We start from the raw sequence: 19,895 nt of genomic DNA on the forward strand, positions 1-19,895 counted from the left end.
TGTCGATCCACTTTTTCCATCTACCCAGAAAGCAAATGACTTGGCGTTCTCCCGTCCATGCTCTCGGAGAGTTCCAAATTCATCATGTTGCAATCTCCAGGAGAAACAGCCCTGAGATTATGAATGTCAAGGTAAAGAAAGGCATCAATGTGGCCTCAGATCATTATATGTCTCTTATCAAATTCAAACCAATTCCCGCAAACACAAGGAAGACAACCAAACAGATCACACGCTTCGACAATGATAAACTTCGGCAAAGGGTCGAGGAGTTCAAGGAGAAGGCTAGACCAAATGACACTGACTTTAACAACGCCAAAAGTCTCCTTGTTGAGGCCACCAAAGACGTTGCAGAAATCAAGAGAGGCAAAAAGCATGCCTGGTGGAATGGTACCTGCGAATCAGTCCTCCAAGAAAGACTCAATGCGTGGAAACAGTACTACTCTACGAAATCAGAAAATGATTGGGAAACCTACAAAACCCAACGTGCCCAAGCAGCTAGGGTGTTCAGAACTGAGAAACGTAAATACGAAAAATCTCTCATTGAAAAGATACAACAAAACTTTACGAAGAATGAAAGCAGAGAGTACTACAGAGCCTTCAAACGCAAACTCACTGGCTATAAACCACCATCTCTATGCTTTGAGCGAAAGGACGGCACACTGGCGACATCAAATGAAGAAAATTGCAGCATTCTGGCAGATTACTTCAAGAATTTACTTAATTGCTCTAAACCTCAAAGCGCCATTGAGACCAAGGAACCCTTACTCAGGTACCCAGATTCCAGACCACCCGACAGAGATGAAATCAAGCGCCACATTGCCCGTCTCAAAAATAACAAAGCGCCGGGGGAAGACTCAGTAGTAGCAGAACTATGGGAATACGCCCCAGAGGAATCACTTGATATCTTGCAAAAGCAAATAGAAGAAATTTGGAACAAGGAGACCCTACCCGAAGATTGGAAAATAGCTTTGATCCATCCATTACACAAAAAAGGCAGCATGAAGAACATCAACAACTACAGAGGAATATCTTTGCTACCCGTGACTTACAAAATTCTATCACTTGCCATCCTGGAGCGTTTGGAAGCACAAGTCGAACATCAAATAGGTGAATACCAAGGAGGGTTCAGAAAAGGTCGCTTAACAGCTGAACAGATCCAAAATCTCAAAACGATCATCAGATATTGTACACTAAGGTCCAAGCAGTATGTGTCTGTCTTTGTGGACTTTAAGAAAGCGTACGACTCCATTGACCGGGAAGTCCTGCTAAACATCTTAAATGAATTTGGAGTTGATTTGAAACTGCTGGCATTAATTAGAGCCACCCTGACCGATACAAAATCCAAGGTGAAGTTCCACGGATGTCTCTCGCATTCCTTTGACATCAAAACAGGAGTCCGACAAGGTGATGGGCTATCCCCGATACTCTTCAACTGTGTTCTTGAAAAGATCATCAGAGCCTGGCGGGTGAGATTACAGGAAACCAACTACAGTCCATTGAGAATAGGAACCAAATCCAAGGGGATCGCAACAGACTGCTTAGCATTTGCCGATGATATTGCTGTTCTCTCAAACGACGTAGAAACCGCTAGAGCTCAAGTTGAAATTTTAAAGGAAATTGCCGAACAAACTGGTTTGCAGATATCGTTTGAGAAAACAGAAGTAATGACTAACATCAAAGAGGCTCCACCAAAACTCCATACAAAATACGGAGACATCACCCGAGTAGACAAATTCAAATACCTGGGTGAGATCATCATGAAAAATGGACTGGACAAAGAAGCACTTCAGGAGCGAGTACGCAAACTGGAAATAGCCTACCAAACATCCCGCACAATCTACAACAAAAAATGCCTTTCCCAAAACACCAAGATATGTCACTATGAAACAGTTCTGAAGCCAGTAGTTCTATATGCAGCCGAAACCCTGTCTCTAAATGCCAACAAAGGACTCCTTAAAGAACTGGAGAAAAGAGAACGCAAAATTGTGAGAGGAATCTTGGGATCAAAGTACAGAAATGGAATCCATCAAAAGAGATCCAACAAGGAAGTCTACAGCAAAATAGAGAAAATTACCGACACAATCAGAAAAAGACGGGCACGATTTTACGGTCATCTGAAAAGAATGGACGGAAGAAAGTTAACTAAAGAAATCTTTCACTTTTTTTAATCAAACCCCAAAACCACAATTCCCTGGTTTAGAAATACCAAAGAAGACCTGCAAATGCTACATATCTCAGCTGAAGACGCCCTTAACAGAGATCTCTTCCGCAAGAAAATATTGACGAACGGGCTAAACCGAGACGAGCAACCGAAGACAGAGGAGCGTAAGCAAAGAATGAGGGAAATTTGGGCTCTAAAGAAGGCCAAGTTCAGTGTCAAATGCAACAAGACTTAACGTGGTCCTTGATGGCCCCAGCGAAGTATATATATATATATATATATAATAATAATAATAAGATTTTGTGCGTTTTCAAGTTAAAGTATAATAATAATGCTTTGTGAGTTTGCTAGCGAAAATAATAATCAATGTGGAGATAACATGTAGCGTTAAAACTTCAATTCGGGCAGTAAGTTTGATTTTTACGTAAATTGCTGATTTCACGTTTTTGGACTTTATCTTAACCATTAAAAGCGATAGAGGCACGTGAATAGAATGGTCACGTTATGTTGAAAGCCCAGAGCGGTTTGAGCCCATATTTAGAGTTGGAAGTCATGAGGGACGAAAATCCGGCATGAAGTAAAATTGAGCCGTACTGTTTGTGATGATGAAATAGATGAATCTCAAGGCCTAAGATGATATAAAACGCCGATTCCGGTGTTATGAGTGGCAGAATCCACACACCGAGGATTAATTTATGAATTAAATGTTTGAAGAGTTCCAATGAAAAAAGAATGGACGTCAAATGCATTGGAAGGAATAGTTTAGCAATCGCCGGCATTGGAGGTATTTGCCCAGCCGCGATGTGCCATAGGTTGTGAGATGTGTCTTGGGAGGACATGTGTCCCAATAAAATTAACGGCAGTGCGAAACTGAAGGTGCGGTCCCGAATACCGTGTTGTCCCGACCCATGTAAAGCAGATCTTGGTGGTTCATAACGGGATTTAACATATGTGACTGAATTCTAAAGAGTGGAATAAAAATGTAAAACTTTCCATTTTAATAATAATAATAATAATAATAATAATAATAATAATAATAATCCAAGTGAATCTTGTCTTAAATCAATTGCTTAGTGCCAAAGTAGACCGAAATTGTAAAAGCTTATGCATTAACCATAAATATCGCTAACGGTAGTGTAACACGTGAAATTAAGTTACAATAATAATAATAATAATATGAAGAGGAATAATAGGAAGAATTTATTCAATTATTAATTTGAGAATAATTATTATGAGATCAATGTAAAATATTAAATCCATGATGAATAAGTGATGCGATAATGATACTCTCCACTGATAAAAATAAATAAATAATAATAATAATAATAATAATAATAATAATAATAATAATAATAATAATAATAATAATAAGTTGAAGAAGCAGAAGAAGAAGAACTTGTAATAGTATTTTGAGAATAATAATTATGATGAAAGGAAATTAAGATATTTTATGGACGATGATTCATTGTTACGAATATAATAATAATAATAATAATAATAATAATAATAATAATAATAATAATAATAATAATAATAATAATTTATTAGGAAATTGATCATTAATTTGTGCGGATAAACTACGAGGAGGAACGACCCTTCTTTTGAAACGTCGGCACGGGTTAGCATATAATCATCCCGGATGACAAATGATAATAATCAAATATAGGATTATAATTGAAATTAATGATAATAATTAAAAAATTGATGGTAATCACAGGAGATGATAATGATCAGATTAAGGATGATAATGATAATTATTTAATAAACATAGGAAGATATGATAGGGACAGTCGTCATGTGTCGAACTGGTCGGAACCAGATGTTGGGTTTATACTTGGGAGATTGTTAGCGGTAGATGCGAAATAACCCACGGACGGCACATGTCTTCATTGTCAGAGCATAGTAATGAACCTTTCCGTACGTCTTGTCGTATTGACAAAGATTAAGCTTTGAATTAATGAGCTATAACTGGTATGTTTGTGAATCTGGAAATATAGGCTAGAGTTTGTCCGTACTATAAATTCCCGTTTTAAATACGATAACATTTCCACGGTGGAGGTCCGGCCCACTAGAATGTGCATACCGGATGTGACTCATGTCCAATGGAACGGGGAGATGACAGTAAATAGTTACTCTCATGCCTTCGTCTCCGAAAGAAGATCTCCAGCGGTGAAACGTCCACTCATACGGATGTGGATTCGATCCCCAGTAACAAAGGGGGCGAATTCACCAAATATTTTACACTACCAGAGTAGTGAGGTGAATCCAAGTATTATGTCATTTCTTTTTCAGGATGGAAGTTTCCCAATGTAATAATTGTCATAATGTGCAGCTTGCAAAATAAGTCAATAAATTGCTCCTCGTTGCAATTTCAATAGGAAACAGTTTCCATATCTTTTTATTGTAGTTAGTCCAGTATGCCCATGAAATTTAAGTTGTCACTTCCCAGTCCTATTGTGGAGTCTATAATTTGTATCCATGAACGAGCCGTCCCCCTTTACCTTAATTTGCATGCCCCGTTCATCCCTGTGTTCATTTGGTGCGCCTATATATATTTTTTTATTGTTTTTGATTATAAATTGTTAACGTCTTATACGAACTGATCACCCCTGAGATTAAGGCTAGTCTGGGACTCAGGAGGTGAGCGGGTGCAATACCTCTTTGAAAAACTCGTCACATTGTTCCTTCACGTCACCATCTGTATTCCAGGCTTTAGTGGTTACACATGTTATTGCCCGTGAACCAAGATGGTGTCTCTGTTTAAACCGTGCAACCCATCCATGTCTAGATCCAGTGAATCGAGTCAGTCCTATTTCTCAATCCTTTTTGTAAACCCCTAGCACGAATATCCCTGTCGTGAACATTAGCGCCTAGAACAATTCTTGCCACCCTGAATTTTTCAGCTACATAATCGTCAAGCAGAGGAAGTTTTGAGCGGTGGCCTAGCTCCCCTTTTTTTTTTACTACATGACATAAATATCTTAGATGATTACGTCTTGCACCATACGATATCGTTTCTGTACTGTAATCGTTTGGTTTTCCCAGAATCTTGGAATGAAACTATCTCCTTTGCCTTTTCAAAAGATACAGCATCCCACCTCTTCCTCTCCGGTGGGCTTGGCAAATACGCAGAGGACTAGCTTCCATCGCCTTTTATTAACGATTCTTTCTCACACTCAGGTTCTGGATCGTCCATAATGTTTTCACAATCATATACGTCTTCCTCTGCGTATTCATATTCTTCAATATAGTCTATTGTATTTTCTTGATGTATATTATTACCATTGTTTGCAACTGTTTCGTCTATCACATGCAGCTGCATTTCTCTCACGTACCGTAATTTCTCTGGGTCTTCGTTTGTGTTTGTAATGGCTAACAATTATACTCACTATATTGGCAGGATTCATTATCACACGATTACGGTGACAGTGACTCGCTACGAAAGTGGAAACACCACAAACAGAAGGAACTTTATGAACGGTCGAAGCAGATACAACACAGACGGAGGTCCCTATAATAATAATTTCGTGTGGCTATTTCTAGCCGAGTGCAGCCCTTGTACGGCAGACCCTCCGATGAGGGTGGGCGACATCTGCCATGTGTAGGTAACTGCGTGTTATTGTGGTGGAGGATAGTGTTATGTGTGGTGTGTGAGTTGCAGGGATGTTGGGGACAGCACAAACACCCAGCCCGCGAGCCACTGGAATTAATCTATGAAGGTTAAAATCCCCGACCCGGTAAATTCCCCGACCCGGCCGGGAATCGAACCCGGGACCCTCTGAACCGAAGGCCAGTACGCTGACCATTCAGCCAACGAGTCGGACACGGAGGTCCCTATTACTCTTATGCGGAATGTCTGTCTGGTTCCCCTAGATGTCGCATTGGCAACTGTGTCGGGTGACCTTGGACACGGCGCGGCGTGTTTTGACCATAGCATAGGCCCTACACGAAAAATAACTAAAGTAGCTAGAGAAAAAGTTTACGGTGTCTAAAGTTACTACAACCACGGTATCATGTTAGATACGGTCTACTTTGAGCGCAGTAGCGAATCTTCATAACTTACAGTGTAATTGGCGACGGCACTTAAGTTATACAGTTTTGTAATCAACACCTCAAACATATTCATACTAACTACAAATCACCTGCAATTGCGATCGCAAGTTGTGCTAACTCCCTATTTAGTTTTTGTTTGTTTGTTTGTTTGTTTTTTGTTTCTTGTTGGGCAATTATGTTAACTTTATTATTACACTACTGTAAGTGACCACTGCCGCGAGGATATTTCCCATTTGCGATGTGTTTGTTAATAATAATTGTTACGGGGTTACCCGTGGAACGCAGAGGTGAAAGAAGGTGCCGGGATGAATGGATCTAACTACGAAGTCAAAGTTAATTTAAAATTTTAACAAAGGTTATATTTCCTTGCAACAACAAAATTTAAACAACTTAGTGAAATAACAAGGATACAGCAATTTAGAACCAAGACTTGGGAGGACCCCAGACATCAGAATTTAAACATTCTTGGGCTACAAGCTCCTAGTTTACAATTTTGAGCTCCTAGCTCAACTTTATAAAAGATTATAATTTTACACAAAGGGCAGAAATCCCCTGATACATGGAGCACTTGCTCCCAGTTCTCAATTTCAAGCCTCCCAGAGGCATTCTTACAATACTCGAAAAGAGCTGACGTGCTCTCAGTGTTCCCAGCCTACTCAAGACAATGCAAAAATCCAATAATCACTGGCCTGACAAGGCACTATTTACAAATAGCCATCTTATTACACAGAGGTACCTAGTACCCAACCTACTGGGCCTTAGTGAAAAAGAACAGGTTCAACAAACGGCCCGAGCAAAATGGAATGGAGTCAAAGATTCAGCTCCACAAAAAAATTTAACAACCTATAGGGCACTTGGAAAACGACACAGGGGCTAATCCCAATCTACTGAGGTAGCGCGGATGGAAATCACTTTAATATATTGCAGAAACAAATGCGGTACTTCAAACCAAGATGAAGGGGAGCTTGAGAGGGTATATCACTATCTATCCCCGAATTACGGTTACAGATTTTATGAAGTTTTTACATAAGCCGGCAGAAAATTACATTTTTAGAAAAGTAGGTTACATGGTAAAAGTTTTGGACCTTTCCCGCGGGTTAAACTCCTGAGCTGGTAAGAAATAAAGATGTTAAACGGCCATTACCTTGCTGAAGGACTGCTGCCTGATGAAAGAGGCACCTCCCGCCTCCTGCTTCACATACACACACTTAGTTAGATATTGATCAAGTGGCCAAGAGCCGTGAAAATCCGCAGTTTATAAACCCTCGGGGAAAGTTCGAGACCTTTCATGAATAATCAAGCCACACCCTCCTACTTTTATTGGCTAGCGTAAGTTTACACACCAAATCGAAGAAGAAACCTGTGATAGGCCGAAAATTAATTACAGAAATTAGGGATTGGCTGAATTAAAAACTGGCGGAAAGAAAAGATCAATATTGCCAACCCAAAAATGAATGAACATAATTTAGTAAAGAACAAACTTATGAATACAAAATTTCTTCAAATAAAGTTCCTTCACTTCGCACCAGGATGCATGATCATAGTTTTTGTAGTGACATCTGTTGCACGTAGTCCAAACTTCTTGATAAATGGTAAACAAAACACGTAGAATTTCATACAGTAATAAAAACTTCAGAAACGAAATTAAGGAGGTGCCATCTTCTGAGTAAAAGTTTAAGTAGGTCTAGTCTCAAGTTCAGTGCTTCTCCTGTAGAAGAGGTTTTAATTGGCGCAAGATTTAAATGTGCGGCGTAGAGGTGTACCTCCCGGTACAATAATAATAATAATAATAATAATAATAATAATAATAATAATAATAATAATAATAATAATAATAATAATTGAACCGGGCGGTACACCTCCACGCCGCTAATTTAAAATGTGCGCCAGTTGAAACTCCTCTGCTGGAGGAAGTCTGAACTTTATTGACGGTATTAATTTTCAAGTTTCTCAGAAGATGTCACTACGTGGAAAGTTTGGAGATTTTGAACTGTGCCACTTTTGATGTATTTTTGTTTTACCGGTAGTAAGAAGTGTGAACTTTCTCTTCTAGAGGACACTACTGAAAAACTACAATGGTGCACCCTAGTGCGATGTGAAAGAACTATTTTTTGGAGAAAATTTTATTTCAAAAGTTTGTTTCTTGTTAAAAAAAATTCTGTTATTGTTTAAGTTGGCTGTATACCCCTCTCTTTCCCCTTGTTTTGTATTTAGCCAATCCAGAATTTCTTTAATTAATTTCTGACCAATCTGATGTATCTTCCCCCAACTTGAATATGCTGCTTATCCCTAACCAATAAAGTGATTGTGGGCGGGTGTTTTCTTCCCTGAAACGCCTCGAACCTTCCGCGAGAGTATATAAACTGCTGATTTTTGGGTCTCTGCGCCACTTCTGTACCATCTTTCAGTGTGTAAAGTACATAGCAGAGGGCGGGAAGCGCCTCTTTCTTCGGCAGCGGTCAACAACAAGGTAATGGCCGATTAATTACTTCTTTCTTTGCTAGCTCAGCAGTTTAACTCTCGGGGCGGGTCCGAAGCTTTTCCATAATGTAACCTTCCTTAAAATGTAAAGACCCTTGGTATCTATTCTATCTTTAAACTGCATATCGGGATAGAGAGTGCTTAACCCTCTCGAGCTCCCACTCATATTGTTTTGAGGTGAACTTATTTTTTCTCAACCTATTCTTCTTTAACGTAATGTAAATTGTTTCTTTCTTAAGTCACCTCTTTAGTATGGGATTAGCCCTTGTATTAACGGCCTAGTGCCAAGTGGGTTTTAAACAAAGTGTATTAGGAGCGCAAGTTCGCCTCCTCTCAAATTGTTATTTTAGAGGTCATGTAATTAATCTTTTTTCTCACTTAATAGACCTCAGTAGGTTGGGTATTTTACCCCTGTGTCTATGTCCTGAGAGGACAACTTGAAGGTGGAGTTTGGTGTGGCCATTGAGAGGCTTAAAGTTTGAGAGCGAGTGGCTCTTTCTTGAAAATTGAGTGTTGTATGCCTCGAGGAGGCTTTTCTGTGTAATTTGGAGCAAGTGCTCCTGAGCATGAATGGGGTTTTCTGCCCCTCTGTTAAAACTTATTTTGGAGTAAGGTTGGGCTGATTGCCCAAGAATTGTGAAGCCGGGGCGCGAAGCCCAAATCCGGTAAATATTGTAACTACATTTTGTTGACTTGCTACTCTGTACCTGCCATGCTTGTTATTTCTTTATTTTGAAAAGAAAATATAACCTTGTTAATTTTACATGAACTCTAATTTCGTAGCTTTAGACCCGTTCACACCCGCACCTTCTTTCACCTCTAACTACCGCAAAAACACGGTAACAAGTGGTAGCAGAGCGTGGTTGAATGGGTCTCAATTTAGCCCCTTTTGACGGCTAAACATTGCTTTGATTCAAACTCAAACCATTTTCTCAGTTGCTGGAATTTTTTATCTTTCCTGTTTCAAAATTGTTCTGTCATCATGCCCGGCCCTCGCGATGTTCTCCATCTTAACTATTTGCGCAAGGAGGAGTTGATCTATGAGTTAACTATCAGAAATGTGCAATCTGGAGGCACGGTTGCGATAGACACAAACAAGCTTAGAGAGTCCCTTGATTTGCCCATTTCCATCCCCAGTTTGGGAGAGAAAGAAATTGACGACTCTCTTTCCACGATCACCGAGAATACTACTGGGCTAGCATCGGTAGTTAGTTTTTTTGACGAAAATGATCCTTCTCCTAATCAAATTAAGCGCGTGCAAGCCAGGCTATATCATTTTTCAAATAGAGTTAACGATCTGTTGTCTCTGAAGTTGAATGACGTTCAGAGGAAGGAAGCTAGTACGTTGCTTGAAAGTATTTCTGAATTATCTAGCAAGGTCACTCAATTGTTAACTGGGGAAGTTCCTCCCAAAATTGATCAACCCACCACGATGAATGTAGGTAGCGAGGAAGAGCCTCCTAAGGGAGAAGCCAATAGGATAACCGTTGCTGCTCAAACTATCTCTGCCCCATTGGACAACGAGTCTGAACACCGTGCATCGTTGAATAATATACGTTCTGAATTAACTTCCTTGCCACTGAAACCTTTACCTACTATGTCACCCGGGTTTAGCAGCTTGCCTCATCCATTGGCAATGTTGCTCAGAGGTATCTCTAAGTTTTCCGTTAATACCACCAGTGACGTAATTTCATTTTTAAGATTTTTAGTTGAATTTCAGGATCATGCCCTTGTGTTTTCTCTTTCCCCATGTCAGATTTTGCAAATCATCTATCCCTATGCAATTGGTATTCTCTCAGACAAAATAGTAAGAGCCATTGCCGAGCAATCATCTATTGAGGATTTCCACGCCCACTTGTTAGCTAACTTCATCCCGGCTAGGGCCAGGTCCTCCCTTATTCAGAAGTACTATTATCGTGTACAGCGTTTGGATGAAAACTTAGCAGACTTCATCCAAGATATTAAATTCTATACTAGGGTGTTTGCCCTTCATTTTCCTGAAGATCAGATTGTACAGGCTATTGTAGAAGGAATTTCACCATCCTATAGGTCATATTTGTGTTTCGCGGCGTGCCCGCAAACCTTCTCTGAACTTGAAGCATTGGCCGTCTCAGCGGAAGGAGTTAGATACGCCGATTCTTTGCGTGTCGCGAAAGAACCTCCTCCTTCTTTTGGTAATCCTCGGCCTCCTCCTCCTCGCCGACCAGTCACACCTCGTAAATGCTATGCTTGCGGGTCGCCCGACCATCTTCGGAACAAGTGCCCATTGCTCAAATCTAGTGGGACAAGGAATGGAACTGGTTCATCACAAGGCTGTTTTAAATGTGGGGCTTTTTCACATATCGCCAAGAATTGTCCCAATTCGAATAGCACCCCCTCCTGCTCAACTTCAGGTGCAACTTCCAACAACAATCAAAAGTGACTAGTGGCTTCGGCTGAGTCGACTAATCCATCTTCCCGAGGCTCAGCCCCTGGCAAACAGGTCGTAAATTCAGGGAATGTTCAATCTGCAAATCTATCTTTTGAATGCCCCAAAGAGTGTCTTAGGATTGCGGCGTATACCCCCGCACCGGTCCCTTTTCTCAAACTTGAGTTAAATAATGAACCTGTAACAGCTCTTTTAGATTCAGGCAGTGTTTGTTCGATTATTTCGGCTGAATGGTATTCTAAATTGAAATCTGTTTGTAAACTACCTGACTATGTCTCATCTCCTGTTCAATATGTTTCGGCTAATTCATCTCCATTGGAAATCCTAGGTTCTGTAAATGTCAAAATTCGTATTTTTAAATTTACATGGAAAATCAAATTGTTTGTGGCTAAGCACCTGTCTTGCCCCATCATATTGGGAGATGACTTCATTTCTCACACTGGTCTCGTGCTCGATCTTCAGAGTAAGTCGTGCACATTCAAATTTGCGTCCAATTGTAAAATTCCCTTGTTAAAGTGTAATTCTGTATCATGTTCATCTATTTCGCCTACCCAGGATGAGATGTTGTTAGACCTTAGACATCTACCTGAGGAGCAGGCTGATAGGATTCGTAAATTATGTCAGTCATTTCCAGAGGTGTTCTCTGATACTCTTGGTGTTACTGACCTTATTGAATACAAAATTGAGGTCACGGATTCAATTCCTGTCCGTTTTCCACCTTATAAGCTATCTCCACCTAAAATGAAGGCTCTGAAAGAAATCATCGATCAGATGTTGAAGGATGGTATTATTAGGCCCTCTAAGTCGGCGTATTCGTCACCTATTTTTCTAGTCCCGAAACCCCAAGGGGGCTTCAGGCCTGTCATTGATTATAGGGCTCTCAATAGGAAGGTGGTGTTACAATCTGTGCCCCTTCCTGACCTTCATTCTTGTTTTTCATGGTTCCGTAAGGCCAAGTTCTTCAACATCATGGATTTGAATCAAGCCTACAATCAAATTCCCCTTGCGGAAGAGTCTAAACATCTTACAGCGTTTGCCACGGACTGGAATATATACGAATACAACCGCGTGCCTTTCGGGCTCCCCACGGGAGCAGCTGTACTCACTAGGCTGCTAGATAGGGTCTTCTCCGACATCAAATTTGAGTACTTGTATCACTACTTGGATGATGTCGTCGTATTTTCGGAGACCTTTGAAGAACATCTAGATCATCTGCAAGAAGTTCTCAATCGCCTTCGTAAGGCTGGGTTAACTGTCAAGTTGTCCAAGGTTGCCTTTGCTAAGCCCTCTATGTCATTCCTAGGGCATATTGTGTCACCTGATGGTGTTGCAGTCGATCATTCTAGAACACAGGCCATCCGTGATTTTAAACCTCCCAAGGACATCAAAGGTATTGCCAGGTTCATTGGTATGGTGAATTTCTTCAGGAAGTTCATTCCTAACTTCGCTAATAAGGCGGCGCCCTTGAACCTTCTTCGTAGGAAAGGCATCAAATTCGAGTGGGGACCTTCTCAACAAGCCGCTTTTGAAGATCTTAAATTAGCTCTCTGTAATGCCCCTGTACTTGCTATGCCTGATTTCTCGAAGAAATTCATCGTCCAAACCGACGCGTCGTCGTCAGCAGTTGCTGCAGTCCTTCTTCAAGAGACTGAACTAGGGAGGCGACCCATCGCCTATGCATCTAGGACTCTATCGGCTCAAGAAGCCAAGTATTCTATCTATGAGCTCGAAGGGTTGGCAGTCTTATTTGCCTTAGAGAAGTTCCGTCTCTATCTGGAACATGTCAAATTCGACCTGGAGACAGATAATCAAGCCTTAAGCTGGGTCTTAGGTAGGCCGCGTCGTACTGGTCGTATAGCCCGTTGGGCCATCCGAATTTCTGCCTTCCAATTCGATGTCAGGCATATCAGAGGTACCGAAAATGTTGTTGCTGATGGACTCAGCCGTATGTTTTCCAACGACGTCGAGACCCACGAACCGGTCGACAGTTCATCACCTCCCGAGTCCATACTATCTGGTGTTAATGCCATCTTAACAGATGCTCCCATGCTCTTTAGGGATATCGAGAAATACCAACGTGAAGATCCGACTCTGGCTCCGATAATGGAAACCCTTTCTTCTGGGGAACATGTTGTCCCTTATGTTCTGAGGAATGATGTTCTATGTTGCCCTTCGAGGCATGATAAGATGATGAAGGTTGTCGTTCCAACTGTTCTTGTGCCTATGATCTTCAAGTACTATCATGAGACCCCATTAGGGGGGCATCTTGGAATCTTTAAAACTCGTGAAAAGATTCGTGAAAGGTTCATCTGGAAGGGTATGGGCAGTGAAATTCGTGAACTAGTAAAAGCTTGTAAATCTTGTTTGCTCAGTAAACCAACCATGTCCACCAAGATAGGCCTTTTGTCTTCTCATCAAGCGTCGCGCCCCATGGAACGCCTGTATATTGATTATGTAGGACCCTTCCCCCAGTCGAAGGGAAATGCTAACAAGTTCATCTTTGTATGCGTAGATGGTTTTACAAGATTTTCCTGGTTATTTCCGACTAAGCTGGCTACCGCTCAGTCCACCATTACTTGTCTAAATTCTATTTTTGCTTCTTTTGGTCCGTGCCAATATATTGTGTCTGATAATGCTAAGGCGTTTACATCAAATCTTTTTCGTAAATTCTGCTTTGACCTGTCCATCTCTCATGTGACTACTTCTGCTTATTACCCTCAACCATCTCTGGCTGAAGGGGTTAACCGTAATCTCAGGTCCGCGCTTATTGCCTATCATCATGAAGATCATTCCAGGTGGGACACGTCCCTGCATTGGTTAGCTTTTGCTTTGAATTCGGCGGTTCATGAATCACATAAATTTACTCCAGCCTCTTTGATGTTCAAGTTTGTTCCCAACACGCCGCTCTCTAACCTCTGGTCTCTGAGTGACATTCTACCTGAGACAATAGATCCGGATAACATTAAAGATCTTTGGAAGAAGGCTAAAGCCAATCTTAAAGTGTCTCATGAAAAGGTTAGGGAAAGGTATGATCGTGGACGGAGACCCACCCATTTGAAGGTAGGTGACCAGGTAATGGTCAAGAATTTTGTTCCCGCGGGCAAGCTTGCCCCCAGATTTCATGGGCCGTGTGTCATTCTCGATTTCCTTACGCCGGTTACGTTGTTATTAAGCAATCCAGCCACCGAGAGGATATTTAGGGTTCACCTGTCGCAGGTGAAACCTGTATAATTGCTGTGCTAACTTGCCTCATATTATCTTGAAAGGAATATGAAGGTTATATTTTTTTTGAGTTTCACTTTTAAGGCTTTCTGCCCCTTCTATAATATTTTTTTAATATGTAAGCATTTTTGTAGAACCTGCCCCGAACCGTTAAACTGCCATCCTGTCCTTGCCACGGCCATTACCACGCTCCCGCCTCCTGCTCCACTCTACACAGTGGCTTATTTAATGCCATGGATATCTGCACGCCGCTGGCCCCTCAACCTCTCCACAAAGCCTGTGCCCTCAAAAAAAAAAAGATGATGGTCCAACAAATTCTGCCGCCTAGCTTTAATGTTTCAGTGCCCCCGCAGCCGCGCGGCGCCGTGCCGCGACTGGGATAGAGGAAGGGCCCCCTCGACCCCAGCGAGGACGACGTGTGCACGGCGAGCCGGAGCTCTCCTCCCGGCCAAGGCTGATGTGCGGCACACGACCTGCTACTGGCCCGCAGCCTGTATATGTTCACCGCGGGCGCGGCGTGCTTCTACACCTCTGCTCCCCTCATACTGCGGGCGAGCGGTATCTCAGGGTACTTGAGGGGCCCGGGCGGCCTCATCTGAACGCAAGCAGTGGCGGCTGGTCTGGCCGTTAAAATCATCAACGTTTGAAGTACATATCCAGCTATATGGACATTCCAGTTCAACTTTACTACCTTTTCTTGGGTATTCTACTGCAATATTTGGTGGACTTAGAAAATTTCCCTCAACTTTAAAAACTAAAGTTTTCCTTCTGAATTCAACTTCTACAAACATAAAGACTTTACTTCACCAGTTACAACAAAAATTTTGAAACTGAATCAAACCAAATTAAGAAAATCTTATAAATACTTCTGCAATTAATCTCCATATCAACATCAAAACTTGGACCTTGTTTCCAAACAAATTGCATGTGCCACCCCTGCAGGAACTTTTGGGGGGGGAGGTCTGTACCGGGCGGTACACCTCCACGCCGCTAATTTAAAATGTGCGCCAGTTGAAACTCCTCTGCTGGAGGAAGTCTGAACTTTATTGACGGTATTAATTTTCAAGTTTCTCAGAAGATGTCACTACGTGGAAAGTTTGGAGATTTTGAACTGTGCCACTTTTGATGTATTTTTGTTTTACCGGTAGTAAGAAATGTGAACTTTCTCTTCTAGAGGACACTACTGAAAAACTACAATGGTGCACCCTAGTGCGATGTGAAAGAACAATTTTTTGGAGAAAATTTTATTTCAAAAGTTTGTTTCTTGTTAAAAAAAATTTCTGTTATTGTTTAAGTTGGCTGTATACCCCTCTCTTTCCCCTTGTTTTGTATTTAGCCAATCCAGAATTTCTTTAATTAATTTCTGACCAATCTGATGTATCTTCCCCCAACTTGAATATGCTGCTTATCCCTAACCAATAAAGTGATTGTGGGCGGGTGTTTTCTTCCCTGAAATGCCTCGAACCTTCCGCGAGAGTATATAAACTGCTGATTTTTGGGTCTCTGCGCCACTTCTGTACCATCTTTCAGTGTGTAAAGTACATAGCAGGGGGCGGGAAGCGCCTCTTTCTTCGGCAGCGGTCAACAACAAGGTAATGGCCGATTAATTACTTCTTTCTTTGCTAGCTCAGCAGTTTAACTCTCGGGGCGGGTCCGAAGTTTTTCCATAATGTAACCTTCCTTAAAATGTAAAGACCCTTGGTATCTATTCTATCTTTAAACTGCATATCGGGATAGAGAGTGCTTAACCCTCTCGAGCTCCCACTCATATTGTTTTGAGGTGAACTTATTTTTTCTCAACCTATTCTTCTTTAACGTAATGTAAATTGTTTCTTTCTTAAGTCACCTCTTTAGTATGGGATTAGCCCTTGTATTAACGGCCTAGTGCCAAGTGGGTTTTAAACAAAGTGTATTAGGAGCGCAAGTTCGCCTCCTCTCAAATTGTTATTTTAGAGGTCATGTAATTAATCTTTTTCTCACTTAATAGACCTCAGTAGGTTGGGTATTTTACCCCTGTGTCTATGTCCTGAGAGGACAACTTGAAGGTGGAGTTTGGTGTGGCCTTTGAGAGGCTTAAAGTTTGAGAGCGAGTGGCTCTTTCTTGAAAATTGAGTGTTTTATGCCTCGAGGAGGCTTTTCTGTGTAATTTGGAGCAAGTGCTCCTGAGCATGAATGGGGTTTTCTGCCCCTCTGTTAAAACTTATTTTGGAGTAAGGTTGGGCTGATTGCCTAAGAATTGTGAAGCCGGGGCGCGAAGCCCAAATCCGGTAAATATTGTAACTGCATTTTGTTGACTTGTTACTCTGTACCTGCCATGCTTGTTATTTCTTTATTTTGAAAAGAAAATATAACCTTGTTAATTTTACATGAACTCTAATTTCGTAGCTTGAGACCCGTTCACACCCGCACCTTCTTTCACCTCTAACTACCGCAAAAACACGGTAACAATAATAATAATAATAATGATAATAATAATAATAATAATGACAAGGAAATATATTACATGTCCGCCTCTGTGGTGTAGTGGTTGGCATGATTAGCTGCCACCCCCGGAGGTCCGGGTTCGATTCCCGGCTCTGCCACGAAATTTGAAAAGTGGTATAAGGGCTGGAAAGGGGTCCACTCAGCCTCGGGAGGTCAACTGAGTAGAGGTGGGTTCGATTCCCACCTCAGTCATCCTGGAAGTGGCCACGGCCGCATCCTTCCCTCTTCCCTGCCGGTCCCATCCAATCTTCCCATCCCTCCACAAGGCCTCTGTTCAGCATAGCAGGTGAGGTCGCCTGGGCGAGGTACTGATCATTCTCCCCAGTTGTATCCCCCGACCCAAAGTCTGAAACTCCAGGACACTGCTCTTGAGGCGGTAGAGGTAGGATCCCTCGCTGAGTCCGAGGGATAAACCAACCCTGGAGGGTAAACAGATTAAGAAGAAGAAGAAGAAGAAGAAGAAGAAGAAGAAGAAGAAATATATTACATATACACCTGCCGTAAGTCAATAAGAATAAACAAAAACTAAATCTGCAAACCGTACCAAATTCGTGACAAGGTTAAGTTAGGTTGATAACAAAATTTCCTTCCATTTGAAATGAACTGATCTTTATAGAGGAGGTAATGTTACTTTCCTTTTCGGCGGAATTCTTACTGATTTTTCTTGCTTCTTGGACGTATCTATACGTAAGTATTGGACGAAATAAGACCCTAATTGATAAAATGCTGCTTTCGTCACTTCACAGCACTACGTTATTAATGCATTATTCGAACATGCCACATATCCACTTACCTGGTGTTACCCTAACAGATTAACAATCGCACAGAAAAATAAAATATGCTTTCATTATACCCGCAAACGTAACGCTAGTGATTTTAACAATACAGCAGTAGCAATACGTAATTCTCGCAAGTTACGAAATAAACCATGACTGTATAGTACCAACGTGCCAGGTTAACAGTGACTATAAGACGTCGCACCGACACAAGCAGGTCTTATGGCGACGGTAGAATAGGAAAGGGCTAGGAGTAGGAAGCGGCCGTGGCCTTAATGAAGGTACATCCCCAGCATTTGCTTGGTGTGAAAATAGTAAACCACGGAAAATCATCTTCAGGGCTGCCGACAATGGGGTTTGAACTCACTATGTCCTGGATGCAAGCTCACAACGCACAACTCCGCGCCCCTCCGCGGCCAACTCGCCCGGTGACACGGAATCGAACCCAACAGTTAGGAAATAACTATAAATCATTACCCTCAGTATTAACAGTGTACAGACTTACAGGCCAGGGAGTATATCGGAGAACTAATTCCAACTACTAGAAATTTACAGACATCGGAAAACACTAGATTTACAACTTTTTCAGCTCATTAACCAAGTGGCCCACTACCTGTCGTGCCCACTCAACCAACACAGCCTTCCAAACCATCATCTTTAACCCCCACATCATAAACCCGCTCACATCTCCTGGCTAGAAAGAGGGCGTAACCGTCTAGAAGGCCCGCTTTATCCCTTCAGGGTAAGGAATAACCTGCGGTGGACATTCTACAATTGAAACGACACAGAGAATTTTAGCACGGCCCCCTTCGCAAGGACGACACGCAATGAAGAGTTCCACATCTTTTGTCTTGCCCTTGCAGTATATGTGAGTATTCAGCCCGAAGGCTGATTGGATCCTCAACTGCTTCGTCATTTGCTGGTGTATAAGGGAAATGAGAAGTGGGGTATTTTCTCGTTGCTTTCCTCACCCAGCCAGAAGTTGCTATTACATATCTCTCTGCCAAGAACACCACCTGACCCTATGAGTGACATTTCCACACCATTCATAACAGGGGCTGGCTGCATAAAGAATGGCATTAGTGGAGTCGGTCATACCTCAGTCACTTTCATATCGGCAAAGCCAAGCCCAGGCCAGTGCACTGCAAACACTAGGTCTCGCCATCTTGTTCTCTTCTAATTAAATCACCTGTTAGATAGAACGAATGCCTAAACATTTCTTCGCGTACTTGATGCTGGCAACTGTGTTCACCATTAAACCAAGGGTAGGTTTGGTGAGGAATTATGAAAGGAGCGGTCGAGGCCTAAGAGAAGAAATAATTGCAGCATTCTTATGCGAGTTACATCCGTACTGGGAAACTGTGGAATCATTCCGAGGGTTGAAGATGGTGGATTTCGAAAACGTCTCTGTTCGTGATATTTGGATATTTATCGAGGTTTTAACTCCGAAACGTAATGAACTGTGTACTTCGACTGTTTTATACACTGAGGTTTAAAAATAAATTTCGCAATACTTGATTTGGTTCATTCACAGTATTCTGAAAAATCCAATTGCGATGGGTTGCAACGGAGAGTTCGCTAAATAAATAGGAGTAGTCTCCGAATGTAGGCATTTTGAGATCTATTTTTCTTGATGCTTGGGACAAAGGATCAATCCCTACTTCCCACCGTTTTTACAGCGTGTCCACCACCTACCCTATTCTTTCGTCGCGAATATTGTGGCCTGTCAACCGATACCGGTTTTGAGAGCCCTATCTTAATATGTGATTTCCCCGCTTGCTTGAATTGCTTGTGGAATATGGGTTCGTCTTGACGTGAGGTCATGGCTGGCCAGTGTGTGGCCTGGCGCTGAGCGCGGGTTTTAGAGCAGGATTACCTTTGGCGTCTTATACTTGAGGCCATCGGTTTCGTAGTTGCCTAGCTGGTTGATAAGCGGGTTGCTTGCAATGGGTAGCCGCTTGTACAGCTTGCTAGCCATGAGCCTCCGTCTTTCCCCCAGCGTGGAGATTTGACATTCGTCATGAATGTCGGTATTCCTTGTGTGCCACTCAGCCCCTGTGATAAAGCGAAGTGCCCGGTTCTGGACAACTTGCACCTTATACAGGTTGCTGTTGGCGGCAATGCCCCATATTGGACAGGCATACTCGAGTAGCGGCCTAATCATAGTGACAAACAGTAGGAGCCTGTTTTCTGTGGAGAGGCTATTATTAGCGTTAAGTAGGGGGTATAATTGTGATACCCTAGTGTGGGCGATGGCTGAAATTTGAGCTATATGCTGACGAAACGTCAA

General features: G+C 42.0%; 1 pseudogene; it reads left to right on the plus strand.

Annotated features, from left to right (window-relative positions):
* Positions 1-18,355: 18,355 nt before the first annotated feature.
* LOC136879440 (U6 spliceosomal RNA) lies at positions 18,356-18,452 on the plus strand (annotated as a pseudogene).
* Positions 18,453-19,895: the final 1,443 nt, after the last annotated feature.

The sequence above is a fragment of the Anabrus simplex genome, chromosome 8, assembly GCF_040414725.1.
Source record: "Anabrus simplex isolate iqAnaSimp1 chromosome 8, ASM4041472v1, whole genome shotgun sequence".
In the NCBI taxonomy this organism is placed as follows: domain Eukaryota; kingdom Metazoa; phylum Arthropoda; class Insecta; order Orthoptera; family Tettigoniidae; genus Anabrus; species Anabrus simplex.